This window comes from Mytilus californianus, unplaced genomic scaffold (assembly GCF_021869535.1).
Source record: "Mytilus californianus isolate M0D057914Y unplaced genomic scaffold, xbMytCali1.0.p SCAF_9, whole genome shotgun sequence".
Classification (NCBI taxonomy): Eukaryota; Metazoa; Mollusca; class Bivalvia; order Mytilida; family Mytilidae; genus Mytilus; species Mytilus californianus.
In genome coordinates this window covers 16916836-16933136 of record NW_026262745.1, presented here as the reverse complement: position 1 = coordinate 16933136, position 16301 = coordinate 16916836, and the positions used below count along the sequence as shown (strand labels likewise).

At 32.8% G+C, this 16301-nt stretch overlaps 1 long non-coding RNA gene across 1 annotated transcript; it reads right to left on the bottom strand.

Moving 5' to 3' along the window:
* Positions 1-8689: 8689 nt before the first annotated feature.
* LOC127714312 (uncharacterized) lies at positions 8690-14434 on the bottom strand. Its single transcript, XR_007987684.1, has 3 exons — positions 13741-14434; positions 9871-9976; positions 8690-9331 (listed from the first exon to the last, which is right to left on the bottom strand). It is a non-coding gene; the product is annotated as an uncharacterized LOC127714312 (long non-coding RNA).
* Between the last annotated feature and the right edge of the window lie 1867 nt (positions 14435-16301).

Below are 16301 nucleotides of genomic sequence, written 5' to 3'. Positions count from 1 at the left end.
CAACCAAAATAAACTAGAAAAAAAGTAAAAAGCCGACACTACCAACTGCTGCTCCCCGAACTGCACATGCATTGACCATTTTTATTTCAAAGGTTTAAATATAAATATGCTTAGAGGGACAAATAACACATGCACTTTTATTGCTAGTTTTTACCTAGTGTTACAAGTCATTATGAGATACTTGAGTTATCACCCAAAATCATTAATTTAGCAAGGACTGTATGCTCCATGGAATATAAAAATTAAGGTATCTAGAAACCAAAATTGTAACCAGTACTTTTCCCAGAGTTCCAATACGAATAACAGCCCTTTTTAGGGAATCCAATACAAACAAATTTGGCAGGCATTTCCCTGACCCTGTATAATCTGAAAGGTCTAGAAGCACGTTATAGAAACCAACAGTTGTAAGAATTTCATACTACGTACAACTATCCTTAGCAACTTTAACCTTTACGTTTGACACACTGCCCTTGAATCTATAAGCCTCCTACCCTTTTCTACATTAAAATACAACAAGTATACCCCAAAATATCACCCAGAAACAGCAAGTTGCATTTTTTTCCCTTAATTTTCAGTCTATTTAAGCAGTTGTGACCTTCCGCATTGATCTTTTGACCAGAAAATCAATAAGATTGTCTCCCCTTTCTATCTCTTTCATCTGTACAAGTTTCAGAAAGGCAACTAAAGTTACCATTCTGAATAAAAACTTTCTAAAACACTATTTTAGTAACAGTGACCCTGATCTTCACTCCATTGACCCTAAAATCAATAGGCTTATTCCCTTTTCCTAAATCTTCCATCTGTACAAGTTTGAAAAAAATCAATAAGCCGAAGTTCAAGTTTCAATTTTTTTTCTGTTTTAAGTAACAGTGACCTTGAACTTTGACTGGTTGGCAACACATTAGTAGGCTTTTTCCTTCCTTTCTGTTTCTATAATCTGTATTTTCATTCCTATCAAGCAGGGGTTACTCAAGTTATCATCCAAAAACCATTTGTTTCAGACACACAGAAGGAAGGACGGAAAAAAGCGATGGCCATGTACTCCCGAATTTTTTTCGGGGACCATAAAGAATCAGTTAAAACATGACAACTTACGAAATTGAAAAAAAAAATAAGTTTGCAACCTCTTTAGGTAAAAATAATCTTAGACATCGTATACTTCTGCTCAGGCATGTAGCTGTTGCAATTATTTTCATACTTATATCATGATAACTTTTAATGTTCAACACGATAGAATGTGTTCACCAATCTATATGTATGTCTCCCCCTACCCATGAAATTGATAATCACTCTTTCTGTTAAGTGATACAAAAACTCTAGTCTGGCGTACAAAATTTTAAGCTTAGTATCTTTGGTGAGTTTATTAACATCAGCCCTCGGATTTTTAGTTGAAATGAGCAACACGACGGGTGGCACTGTAACGGGGTATTTTCTTGGTCAAATACAACAAAACAATATTTAGACCCTAAAACATATAATAACATAAAATAAATATTCACATGACAAGATAGTACATGTAACAGATAAGCAAAGGGAAATAACTACAATCTACACTTATTCCTTTCAAATGTCTATATATTTAAATAAGGCCTCTAACTCTTTAATTACCTTTCAAATACAATATTCATATGTATCTCATAATAATAACTAATTGTATACATCTCTTTTTTTCTAGTAATATTTTCATTCTGTCAATAACGACATATTTGTGCTCATTTTATGCCAATTTCAACGCCCTATAGTAGACACAAAAGTCATGATTAGGTACAGATAAGAGGGGATCCTATAGTTCTGCTTATTAAAAGTGTTTTATTTTCAAATTGGTATTTATCAAGTTCTCATTATCTTTGGCTTAAGGTAGGAATTTGCTTTGAACAAGCAAACAACTGCTGTGCTCACTTTTTGAGCACTGACTATTATGTATTAGTTTGATTGTCATTCTTCAAATATAGGTGGACTGATATTTATTAAACACCAAATAATTTATATATCATCATCAACCCTGCAGTCAGTGCTTCATCACTGACATCATATATGACATACATATCTCAAATTTATATAAATAGATTTAGACATTATTGATAAAAAGAAGTTGCCAACTTCCTCAGGCAAAGTTGACCTTAGACACGTCTTAGATGGTTTAATCTATTCTGTTTTTAAATTTTCCTTTTGGTCATATAGCTCAAGTATTTATTTATCCTCCGCTTTCACATTTTTTTGTTTTTAAAGTTCTTGAAGAGGGTACATCCAGAAAAACGCTTCTGATGCATCATATTTATGAAGTGTTTATTTTTATTTTTAGCATTGGGGGAAACTGCTGCCGTTAGACTATCTCAAGGAGGATCATCAGCCCAGTAGTCAGAGCTTTGACACTAACATGATTTATGACATACATCTGTAAAATTTTCCATTACTATGTTTTAACAAAATAAAGAACTAAGATTTCAACTCTCTTAAGCAAATTAGGCCTTAAAATGATTTGACTATCATGTTTAGTTCCTTATTGGTCATTTTAGCTCCTCTACTGTTCAGTTATTTAAATATTCTTGGTCATCAAACATTTTGTATTTAGCTTTCCTGAAGGTTAGTCAAGTAGAGTGTTATGGATGCACTAAAATCTGTGTTATTTTTATATTTTTGATATATTTTATGCTAAATCTTTAGAATTTGGTCAATTAGTTTGAAAGTGACTGCTTGAAATTAAAAAAAAAATTTCATGACTTAAACATATATATGTGTAACATATATATATATAAGTAGAACTCTGATGCAATTGTTTTTTTTTTTAATATGCGCAACATTGAGATGTGACATATAGAATATGACAGGACAATTTTTCACTATGTACCATTTTAGACTTTTCGTTTTTATTTACAAATAGTCAGTGGATATTGATTATTCCTGCTCTCTAAGTTTAGTTAAAGTCTTGTAAACTGATGTTTGTCATTAGCGTCGAATTATTTGTCATGATTTTGTGGGTCTTGCGCAGACCTTTGAGATTTGATTGTCACTTTGGTATCTTCCACTTCATTTCTAATGTATATACGAAGATTCAGAGATTTTCCTTTTTGAATATAGTACATGTAACAAGTTGTTAGGCATAAGTGTACATTATGTACAGACTGTAGACTCAGTGATTCGACATTTTTTAAGGATTTATATACTTCACTGATTACAGTGAATATAGCGTAAATCTAAAGCTAAATGCGCAATGGATTTTTTTTTAAAAGTCTTTTAGATATGTTCAACAATAAACGATGTCATCATAACTACAATTCAATGTGAATCTAGTGATTTTGCGTGAATATTTTGATGTTGGATAGGTTAATACAAAATAGTTCAAAAAGCCGATAATGTTTTCGAGATTTTATATACTTTTGAATAAAAATAAGACATTTCAAATAGCTTCTTGTTTTATTGACAAAAAAGATGACAAGAGAATACGCACCAGCTATGTAAATATACAAACATAAAATTGAGAATGGAAATGGGGAATGTGTCAAAGAAACAACAACCCGACCACAGAACAGACAACAGCAGAAGGCCACCAACAGGTCTTCAATGCAGCGAGAAATTCCCGCACCCGGAGGCGTCCTTCAGCTGGCCCCTAAACAAATATATATACTAGTTCAGTGATAATGAACGCCATACTAAACTCCAAATTGTACACAAGAAACTAAAATTAAAAATAATACAAGCCTAACAAAGGCTAGAGGCTCCTGACTTGGGACAGGCGCAAAAATGCGGCGGGGTTAAACATGTTTATGAGATCTCAACCCTCCCCCTATACCTCTAGCCAATGTAGAAAAGTAAACGCATAACAATACGCACATTAAAATTCAGTTCAAGAGAAGTCCGAGTCTGATGTCAGAAGATGTAACCAAAGAAAATAAACAAAATGACAATAATACATAAATAACAACAGACTACTAGCAGTTAACTGACATGCCAGCTCCAGACTTCAATTAAACTGATTGAAAGATTATGTCTTCATCATATGAATATCAGGCACAATCCTTCCCGTTAGGGGTTTAGTATCATACCATCATAACATATATGAGAAGAACATAACCCGTGTCATGCCAACAACTGGTTTTTAAATAAATGTGTTTAGTGCCGATGCAAAGACCCTATAAGTGAATCAATATTAACGCCAAAATATGCAATCTTTAATGACCTGACAACAGTATCGTAACTATATCCCTTCTTAATAAGTCTATTTAAAGGTTTTGTTAGTTTCAGAGGTGAATACTGACATTTTTGTGCTTTATAAAGAATATTTCCATAAAAAATTGGATGTGAAATACCTGAACGTATAAGAAGTCTGCATGCATGAAAGTTTCTCTGCTACACAATAAATTCTGAATTTATTGCATTATGTTCTTCTAATTTTGTTACCTTCCTTAAAGTAGTGGAATAAATATTTATTCAAATTAAAGGAACTATAAAATTTATCTTGAATACAATATGTATAACATGTATAACTCTGTAAAAATATGTACACATTAACAGTTGAATAAACCTTAAGGCAACAAATCTGAAATTTTGAAGTTAGGGACTTAGTTGTTTCAGAGGAAAGCTACTTCAAACTTCACAATAGCTATGTTGTTGCAGTATGTTTGTACATTAATCGTCGAAAATGATCTTCTATGTTTTGCAGAACGAAATCATTTCTTTTTCATTAATGACATGATACGTTATTTCTTGTCCTAATTTCGATGACCTATCAGTTTCCTCTGTTTCGAATTTTGTTTGCTGAGGATTTTCTTGTGGGCCAAATAAGGACTGTATGTTTGTCCAGGAACATATGAAATGAAATAGTGTTTGTCTATATTTCCAAACTATGACAGTACCTACAACAAGTAATCCTAACGAAGCAATACAAGTCATATATATGACAACGTTATCATCTGTAGATTTCTGATCTGAAATATTAAAAAAAAAGGTCTACTATAAATATTTTGTGTTTAAGAGATAGGTTGGGATAATGGCAAAACCTTAAACCTACCCATTTATGACTACTTATTTTATCTACATAGTCTCTAAAGAGTTGTTTCCTTTTGAGCAGATACCACATCTAGTATCTCCACTGAATATTTATCCTAAACTGAGTCGAATTTGGCTCGTGTGAAGTGTTTGTTTTTGGTTTTTTGATTGCCAGCGACTGTATATAAAGTTTTCCTTTGGAGCATCTGATTCATTATCTCACTTTGGTGTAGTAACGGGAGATTTGATCGCATGAAACTAAATACGTTCGGTAATTTTGGGTGGTATGTGCATACAAAAGGAATCATTTTATTGTCTACTATAAATATTTTGTGGTGATGAGATAGGTTGAGATAATGGCAATGTCAACCGCACGTGGCAGGTTCGCACTTCTCCAATGTTTGTTGACTGGAATTGTCAGTGTTCCTACTGGTAGTCGGTGATTCTCTCCGGGCACTCCGGCTTCCTCAACCAATAAAAACTGCTCGCTACGAAATAGCCAAATAGTGATGAAAGTGGTGTTAATCACCAGTAAATCAATCAATCGATCTGGATCATTAAAAAGTTTAAATAAGGACTTACTCTCATCAGCGGCTGCCATCGCTTTATTTTTCTTCTTGTTATCCAATGTTGGTATTGTTTCCTTTACAGCAGCTGAAAATGTCATGCAACGTTTTTCAGTTCTTTATATCCTTATGTATTTTGTATTGTTTGAATGCATGTTCCGCTACTAGTATATGAACGCATGAGACAATACATTTGCTTAAAATGTTTTTCATCGTCTCTTTTGTTATCGCTTGAAACTCACCAATTGAAAACTTCGAATTTAATTCTTATATACGCACTTAATATATAAAAAATAATAGAATCAAATAATCAATTATAGTACTAATAGAATTGCAATGTTATATTATTTACAGCGGTGTTAGACGTTTCAAAAGTTTAATCCGTTTCCATACGATATGAAATTTGCATATTTTTCATATTTTTCATCTCACAGTAATAATTTCGACATTTAACCGGCCGTGAGAGGGAATTCAGTTGAAGACTGCAGCTTTAAACATATGAAAAACTAGAAGACAACAAAGGGAAATTAGAGAAAATACACGTGTAAAATGACAGGCGGACAACATCATGACCAAAAGAAAGAAGCAATGTAAACAATTCGCAAAAAAAAGTATTAAGCGACAGGAAACCTATTTAAAATCCGCAGTGAAAATAGGTACTACTGAAGGGGAACCAGTTGCTGCATCACTTCATCACAAGTTGGAACCTTAGTTTCTTAATGATTTCTTTACTAGTAATATTATTATATATAATTTATTTATAAAGAGATAATTTGAGATACGGTATTCCAGGCCTTGTATTTGCTATCATGATTTCCTTGATAGAGGGTTGCTGCTAACAAGGAAGCTATCAAACCACGAGTTCTATGTGGTGAAGTTGAAATCATCCCTTCATAAATTCTACGGACGCCATCACGAGTTGGTTTGACCGTAATGTAATATCCGTTTTACACATGACAACGGATATGTTCCAATTGTCGTATCTACATTCTTGTCCCCTTTTTCCCCGAATGTAATCTGCCGAATAAGACTTATCACCGGGATTGTACTAACATGTGCAACACGACAGGTGCCACACGTAGAGCAATATATGCTTATCCTTCCGGAGCACCTAAGATCACCCCCATGCACATTTTGGTTGGGTTTGTGTTGCTCAGTGTTTAGTTTTCTACATTGTGTTTTGCGTACTTTTGTTTGTCTGTTTGTCATTTCTTTTTTAGCAATTACGTTGTCAGTTTTTTTTCGACTTGTGAGTTTGAATGTGCCTTTTGTATCTTTCGCCTCTCGTTGAGAAATAAATGTATGTTATAAATCATAATTGTACGGAATAAGTGGTGTCATTCAGAAACGGATTTTTGTCGAGCCTGCGACTTTTGTCGCAGAAAGCTCGAGATAGGTATAGTGATCCGGCGGCGGCGGCGGCGTTAGCTAACTTCTTAGAAGCTTTATATTTTAGAAGATGGAAGACCTGGATGCTTCATACTTTGTATATAGATGCCTCATGTTACGAAGTTTCCGTCAGTTACATGTCCAATGTCCTTGACCTCATTTTCATGGTTCAGTGACTACTTGAAAAAAAAGTTAAATTTTTTTGTAATGTTAAATTCTCTCTTATTATAAGTAATAGGATAACTATATTTAATATGTGCGTACCTTGCAAGGTCCTCATGCCCGTCAGACAGTTTTCACTTGACCTCGACCTCATTTCATGGATCAGTGAACAAGGTTAAGTTTTGGTGGTCAAGTCCATATCTCATATACTATAAGCAACAGGTCTAGTATATTCGGTGTATGGAAGGATTGTAAGGTGTACATGTCCAACTGGTAGGTGTCATCTGACCTTGACCTCATTTTCATGGTTCAGTGGTTATAGTTAAGTTTTTGTGTTTTGGTCAGTTTTTCTTATACTTTATGCAATAGGTCTACTATATTTGGTGTATGGAATGATTGTAAGGTGTACATGTCCAACTGGCAGGTGTCATCTGACTTTGACCTCATTTTCATGGTTCAGTGGTCAAAGTTAAGTTTTTGAGTTTTGGTCTTTTTTCTTATACTATATGCAATAAGTCAACTATATTTGGTGTATGGAAATATTTTATGATGTACATGTCAGTCTCGCAGGTTTTATTTGACCTTGACCTCATTTTCACGGTTTATTGCTCAGTGTTAAGTTTATGTGTTTCAGTCTGTTTTTCTTAAACTATAAGCAATAGGTCAGCTATATTTGTTGTATGGAAGGATTGTAAGCTGTTCATGTCTACCTAGCATGGTTCATCTGACCTTGACCTCATTTTCACGATTCATTGGTCAATGTTTAGGTTTCTTGGTTAAGTTTGTTTCTTAGAAACTATAAGCAATTACAGGTCAACTATATTTAGTGTATTGGATGATTGTAAGGTGTACATGTATTTCTCGTTTGGTTTATATGACCTTGAACAGTCTCCGGGACAAGTTTGCACTTCCGCTGAGTGCAAAAGTTGTCACCTTAATTTTTGGAGTTAAGTCAAAATGAAGTTGATAACTTGGTTGGTATTGGTTCCCTGATATTTGTCCTAAAAAATTTTGGCTCTAGCACCACTGTTGAAAAAGTTATGCCCCTTTTTTCAACAATTTCCTCAGAGGAAAAGTAGTTTTCCTCAAGGGAAATCAAATTTCCCTAAAGGAAAAAGATTTTTCCTCAAGGGAAATTGTATTTTCTTCAAAGGAAAAAGATTTCCCTTAGGGAATTTGCTGCATTAATATTTCCTTTGAGGAAATTCTATTTCCTGTGAGGAAATTTGCGGCTTCAAATTTTCCTTTGAGGAAATTCTATTTCCTCTGAGGAAATTTGAGGCTTCAAATTTTCCTCTGAGGAAATACTTTTTCCTGTGAGGAAATTTGCGGCTTCAAATTTTCCTTTGAGGAAATACTTTTTCCTGTGAGGAAATTTTGCCAACAGCTATTTCCTGTGAGGAAATTTTTGACAGACACTTTTCCTTGAGGGAAAATTCAAGACCACAAATTTCCTCTAAGGAAAACATTGTTCTCCAAATTTCCTCTATGGAAATTTCTGTTATTCAATTTTCCTCTATGAAAATTTCAAAACAGTAAAAACAGTATGAATATAATTTTTCTGAGACTGACTAATTGATACAAAAGATAATTAAAACTTTAATAAAATGTTCACTGATGAGTAACATGACATACAAAAACAATAGGCTAGCTGTTTGAGACAATACAATAACAAGCAAAACGCTATGAATATCATACTATTTGTGATGTTATTAATATTGTGCTCATAATTTGCAGATTAAATAAAATAACCACTTTTCATGTTAATTTAACTTTTCTTCTGTTTAGGCTGCTGCGTACAATTATTCAATCCCCTACATAACAGTTCAGTGAATAAATAATTACATCCACCAGACATCTTCCTTCAATTGGTAAAGAATACATTTTTGCAATTTGTTCTTCAAACGTCTTCCTCTGTATATTTGATATGACAGAGCTATGTACATGAATGGATAAAGCAGGTGTTTATTTCGACAACAAAATACTATTTTTTCTACATTTCTCCATAATCCTTCAGTGAATATGTAGGTTGTTGCAATTACATAATTGTGTTCTTGTGCATCTATGATTGTACTCCATTTTGTTTACAGCCATTTTGTAGAAATTTCCTATTTTCTTTTTCCAGGTAAGCACACATTTCATTTCACATTAATCCAATTAGCTCACAATGTAGAAAAGTACTCTTCTGTATTGACCTGTTGATGATCATGAAAACCAAGAAGTCTCACCTATAAATACACAAAAAAATAAATTGAGAAAAAAAACAGCAATATGAAATAAGCTTATTTTATCATGTTTAATATGAACATTTTGAGAAACTTAAATTTGATATTCTTACTAATCATGATTATGAGTTCTGTTATTTCAGTGCTTTGTGTCCACGACTTAATATCAGTCGTTTTAGTGCCTTGCAGTGATAATGAGTTGAGCCACTTGCAACAGTTTTTACAGTTTGTTCATATGATGTGCTATTTGAACCACTGTCCTAGATTATGGTTAGGTGGAGTGCTCACAGACATGATTTTTTTATTAATTGTTATTGGCTTTGAACTAATTTGGATTGTTTAAATCTTTTCATGTTGGGGTCTTTATTGGCTGACTTATAAGGTATGGGTTTTCTCATTATCGAAGGCCGTCATTGGTTTTTAATTGCTTGCATCCACTTCTTTGAACTCTGGTGGATAGATAACTCACATACCACATCTTCTTATTTTTATAATAGGTACATTCATGGGCAATCACTTTTATTATATAGAAGTGGTCTTACCATTTAGGCCTTGTTGTCTTCTGTTTATGTTGTTTTGCCGATCATTTCTACTGTACAGTTGTAATTGTTTATATTTTTCTTTATCTTCTATATTTCTTGCCCTAAACTTAAAAAAGGTAAAAACTATAATTTAATGACTATAACTATTATTGTACATCAGTATGTGTTTTTCTATATACCATGATATATAAAAAAGGAATGAAATATTTGTGCTATTTCATTTCACAGACTATTTGCCAGTCAACAGTTTCAAAGACATAACCACGGTCAATAGTTTAACAAACAAACATTCCCGTACTTTTTCATCGTGTTCATACTAATTTTTCAATGGACAACAATGACGTGATTAACTATTCTTCTATGATGTGTGTGCTTGACAACATTAAACTCTGAAATATTGTTAACGGTATAATCTGTATGTGTCTGTCGTCAAAATTTCAAATTAATATATTACTTACAGAAGCAATTAAAACAAGAGGCTCACAAAATGAATGGGATCTAAGCACTTAAAAATTTCTAATTTACCTATTCAAACCATATCATTATTATTTGCTTTAATATATAAATCATTCAGAAATAACAAAATTTTAAAGAAAACAAAAGGAAAAAAAGGAAAAAAAATCCCCCCCAAAAATGTTTTGAACCCCCTTATGATTCATCACCCCCAAACTCAATCCCAGCCTTCCCTATGAGGTATGGTACCTTGCTGTACAATTTTAGAGAGATCCATACACTTGAACACAAGTTATTGTCTGGAAACTAGAAAAATGCTTGTTTTTTGGCCCCAAATTCCTAAACGTTTAGGGCAATTACCCCCAAACTCAATCCCAGCTTTCCCTTTGTGATATGGAACCAAGTAGTACAATTTCATAAAGATCCATACACTTACACACAAGTTATTGTCCTAAAACTAGAAAAATGCTTGTTTTGGACCCTTTTTGCCCCTAATTCCTAAAATTTTGAGTCAATTACCCCCAAAATCAATCCCAGCCTTCCCTTTGTGGTATGGTACCTTGCAGTACAATTTCAGAGAGATCCATACACTTGAACACAAGTTATTGTCTGGAAACTAGAAAAATGCTTATTTTTGGCCCCTTTTTGGCCCCTTATTCCTAAACATTGTGGGTAATTACCCCCAAAATCAATTCCAGCTTTCCCTTTGTGATATAAAACCTTGTAGTACAATTTCAGAAAGATCCATACACTTACACACAAGTTATTGTCATGAAACTAGAAAAATGCTTGTTTTTTGCCCCTTTTTTGGCCCCCAATTCCTAAAATTTTGAGGCAATTACCCCCAAAATCAATCCCAGCATTCCCTTTGTGATATGGAACCTTGTGGTACAATGTCAGAGTGATCCATACACTAACACACAAGTTATGTCTGGAAGTTACAAAAATGCTTATTTTTGGCCCCTTATTCCTTAACTGTTGGTACCATAACTCCCAAAATCAATCCCAACCTTCCTTTTGTGGTATTGAACCTTAAGGTAAAATTTCATAGAGATCCATTCACTTAAACTAAAGTTAGAGTGCGAAAACCAATGTGTCTTTGGACGACGACGCCAACGTCATACCAATATTTTGACCGCAAAATTTTTTTGCGGTCCTATAAATACTGCAAAGTTTCCTTAAAATTACCAATCTAGTGGCAGCAACCCAACAATGGATTGTTAGATTCATCTGAAAATTTAATGACTGATAGAACTTGAAATAATGAACAATTTTACCTCACATAAGATTTGCTCTAAATGCTTTAGTGTTTGAGATATAAGCCAAAAACTGACAATTTTATGTTTAAAGGGTCTATAATTTAGATTGACAACTTCAGACATACTAATATTTGACCTTTTCAAACTATACATTACCAAATAACTACTTAAGGATGTTCGCTACTCTGTTTCAAAATAACAAGCTTTTTAAAAGACTGTTATAAATTGAAAGTATATGAATAAAGGAACTAAAAAAACAGAAAAATGAAGGGTCCGTGTGCTTGTTTTTAAGATATAAGCCATTAAAAATTTGGCGGGAAGTGATTCTCTCTAGACTTTTCATACACTTAACACTGGCACCTTTTTCTTTCAAAAGCTATGGAAAAATAACAAGGATTTTATAAGATTTTCAAATATGGCTTTTTAAACTATGTAATAAAAATATGAAGTAGGGATTTGCGGGCAAAATTTTTTAATGGCACTGCATGGATAAAACCAGAGGATTCCGAATATCTGGTAAAAACTCAAAATCAAGAGGAGCGAACATCCTTAACCTAAAAAAATTGCCACATTTTTTCCAATGTAATTTGGAAGGAGTATGAAAATAATTTGCAAGTTATACACTATCCACACTATCCACACTATAGACCTAATAGAGCATGTAGTCAGAGTAGAAATACTAATTTTAATCAAACTTGGCATGAACTCAGATTAGGGAATTATAAGACAGTTTACCTAGTTTCGTGGCAATAGCATATATACATTAAAGACCATAAGTTCATTCTTATATTTGAACTTTGGGTGTTAATTTTTTGCCGTTTAATGTTTAATGTTTAACTATCAAGATTTGGGCCTACATAATTTAAATATTGCAAAAAACTGCTTTTTAAATGTCTTTATAACTATTTATATATAATTGTGTATGTCACATGTATGTACATGATGTATTTTAATGTAAAGCAGCTGAATACTCATTTGCTGTCTCAGATTTATTTCAATTCTTCAAAAGTCAAATTTATATGAGCCTATGCCTGAAAATAAAGATTTCAAATTAAGGGGGGGGGGGGGGGGGGAGGCTAATATAAAAATTCTTCATGTATATTTATAAAGATATTTGTATTTCAAAAGGAAAGAAAGTTACTTATCTGCTTATAGCATACCACATGAGTAGAACAAGGTCCCATTAGGCCATGCAAAACTGAATAACATTTAAGGTCAATATAGGCAGTAACACATTTTTACATGTATATGAAAAGGCATACACATAACAATGCATAAGCTAGAGGAAATAAAAATGTGTTTCTTTTTGGTAATTTGTAGGCTAAGGTGACATCATACAAGAAGTATGAGTGATTCTTAAACTAAAATAAAATAATTTCATCCCCCTACTTCATTGTACAATTAAGTTTACTTTTTATGCATAAAAAATATAAATAAATAAATTTTGAAGTAATACATGGTCCACACTAAGGAATCTTTTTGTAAAAAATGAAAATCAATGGATGATAACTATGAACTTGGAATAACAGTTAAGATTTCACATGCTGAAATGTCTCGTCAGCCCAATATCTCAGTCAGTGAAATAAATTATTGTTTCTTCTTCTTCTGGTATACAGTTACAGCTTCATTTATATTGAAGATTATGAACTGTTGCATGCGCGGAGTATATGATTAAAATAATTAGTTTGTTTTTTTCACAGGAATCGGAAATTCTATCAATAAAATTCTGTAAATAATAAAGTCGACTATCAATAGAGCTTCTCGTAGAGAGGCACAGGAATTGGAAATTCTACCAATAAAATTCTGTAAATAATAAAGTCGACTATCAATAGAGCCAGAGACATATGTATTATATGTCTCTGATAGAGCTTCTTCTCTTCTCTACGAGAAGCTCTATTGATAGTCGACTTTATTATTTACAGAATTTTATTGATAGAATTTCCGATCGGAAAAGCTCTAGTGATAGTCGACTTTATTATTTACAGAATTTTATTGATAGAATTTCCGATTCCTGTGTTTTTTTAAAGTGATATGGAAGTAGTCCAAATAATAATGACGCATTGCAAGGCTTTTTTTTCTCTCTCTGACGCCGTAGGAAGTAGAAGTGAGTTGACATAACATGTATGTTATCATGCAAAATCAACAGTAATGAGTATACCTATGATTGTCATCGTCACTGCAAAAGGATCATTAATACCAGGGGGAAAGGAACCAATAAATTGATCGGATCCGATATGAAGTTCCCAGTAACGGAGAACCTCTAACCTGCTAACTTTGAGGTAATATTATTAGTGTCGGTGGTCTCACAAATGAATCAGGGTGAAGTGCAGGTTACATTAATTAGCAGCGAATCAACTTGATATTCATTATCTCGCAGTTATTTACGGTTAATTAGCTGTATATATCCCAAAACAGGTGCTCGGAGCTAGTACTAGTCTATGACTAATAAGTAACAATTATATTTATATTCACAATCAGTGGCGGATCGAAGGAGGATGGGATCCGGGGGTTTGACTCCTCTTTTGGTGAACGATCAATGCATTTAATGGAGACATATATTTGGACCCCTTTATCCTGGCTGGAATCGCCCCTGATATTACATGTAAATCAAGTCCCGGGTTACTGTTAGCATAATAGCATAACGGTAATCACAAAGAGTGTGGTAATTTTAAAAAGGACGAGGATTTATAAATATACAATTCTTGAAGGTAAACGGACAGAAAGTCACAGGACAAAAAGTCACAGGACATAAAGTCACAAATTGGATAGGACAAAAAGTCACAGGACAAAAAGTCACAAATAATTTGTTGACAATTGTTTGAATATATAAGAGAAAGATCTTCAAATAATTTCTTTTTTTTACATTTATTCATGTTTAAGTTTCGGAAATTGTTCATAAGCCTTAATAAATGAAAAATTATTAAATTTTAATCATGCAAATGATATATTTTTTTTGGAACCATGCAGCCATTCAAGTGCCAAACCACTTTGACATTTTGTTATCATAACAATTATTTGATCATCATTGATATTTATTGAATAAATTTTATTACAATGTTGCTTCATATATTATAGTTCAAGAAAAAATCAAAAATTTATTTTTAAAATTAGTGTTTTCTTGTTCAGAGAAAAATAATCTCAAAACTGAATTGTGACTTTTTGTCCTGTGACTTTTCGTCCGTGACTTTTTGTCCTGTGACTTTCTGTCCTGCATTCTTCTTGAAGAGGGGGGAGAGTGCACTTTACGATAATCGAAAAAAGTGCCTTGCACGTTATTTTCATCATCTTGTCTGAAACAGTCTGAATAATGAGCTCCAAGGCGAAGCTTGAAAACAATAAGTCATGTGAAATACTAATGACAAACACGTTGTACGGACAAACCCTTAAATCCCTCAATATTATGTCAAATGAATTATAGCGAGGAAAGGTAAATTTAATTTAATATCAAAACTAAATATTTGTTATATTTCGCTCCTGATTTCTCAAGAAATCATAGAATCAATAAATGTATAAATTTTAATTATGCATGTCTGTGTGAGATCCATTTCATGAGACCAAGGATTTCTATAAAATCCTTGATGGGACCCTTTATATATACAGTTTTCTATTTTCCCTGGAAATTTAAAAAAAAAAAATATAATCTTTTGGGAAATAATCCGATTTTTTTGAATTATTTCCCTTCATAATTACGATAAATCCTTTTAGTTCTTCAATTTTAAATTAAAATAAATATTTCATTTTGATCTAACGACAAACTTTTTAAATTGTAGTGGCATGGTCAGTCAACTGATTAGTTGCATGGCTGATTACCAGTTTACTGGCGACCCAGTAATTTTCCATATAACAGTGGCGTGTACCCTTGGGGTGTGTATAACTTATTTTGAATACCTTAATTTTCTGAGGAACATCCTGTCCACGTGTAATACTTAGTATATATTGCAACAGATGACATTAAACAAATTTTCTTTGTAGCATCGGTGTCCATTTCATGTTCAACCACTAAAAAATTTCACAAAAAAGATAATATAATAAAATCATTAAAAAAACACTAGCAAATAAACTTCGCAATGAGTAAACGGATATTTGTGTTTTAAAGGGCTTATTTCCAGTGGATATATTTCATACTAGATAACTAGACCTGAGATAAACTTTTTTTTTGTAATATATATTTTATTATTTTCATAATTGTTACAAATTAAAAAATGGTAAGTCAATGCCCGATGTGCCGCCGTCTGTTGCAAAACTACGATTTAATCTTTTAAATGAAAGACGTGCACTGCCTTCATCGGAACAGAGGAAAGTCCACCTAGTGTACATTAAAGAGTATCCGTTTGTTTTGCTGAAAAAAAAGAGATCATCATAAACTTTTTAGCAGATCTTCTCGTGTAAAAAAAAAACCAAACTTTTAACTGAATTAAACAAAAAATTATCATGCAAAACTCATTAGAACACTCATAGCAACATTTTGTTTAGACCTGAGATAAATTATAGTAAGATTATTTATATAGAACAATTAAAAAAAAATGTCCGATCTGATACACGTACCTATAATGTACAAAATTTTGAACAGCTTCAAATATATGGCCTTATCATTGGTAATATATCATATTTGTATCAGTTATTGCTGAACGTGTAAACAAATTAAAATGAAGAAATAGGCTCGAAACCGCATTAGACCGTATCACGGGCGGTCTCAATTACAAGACCTACATGTACCTA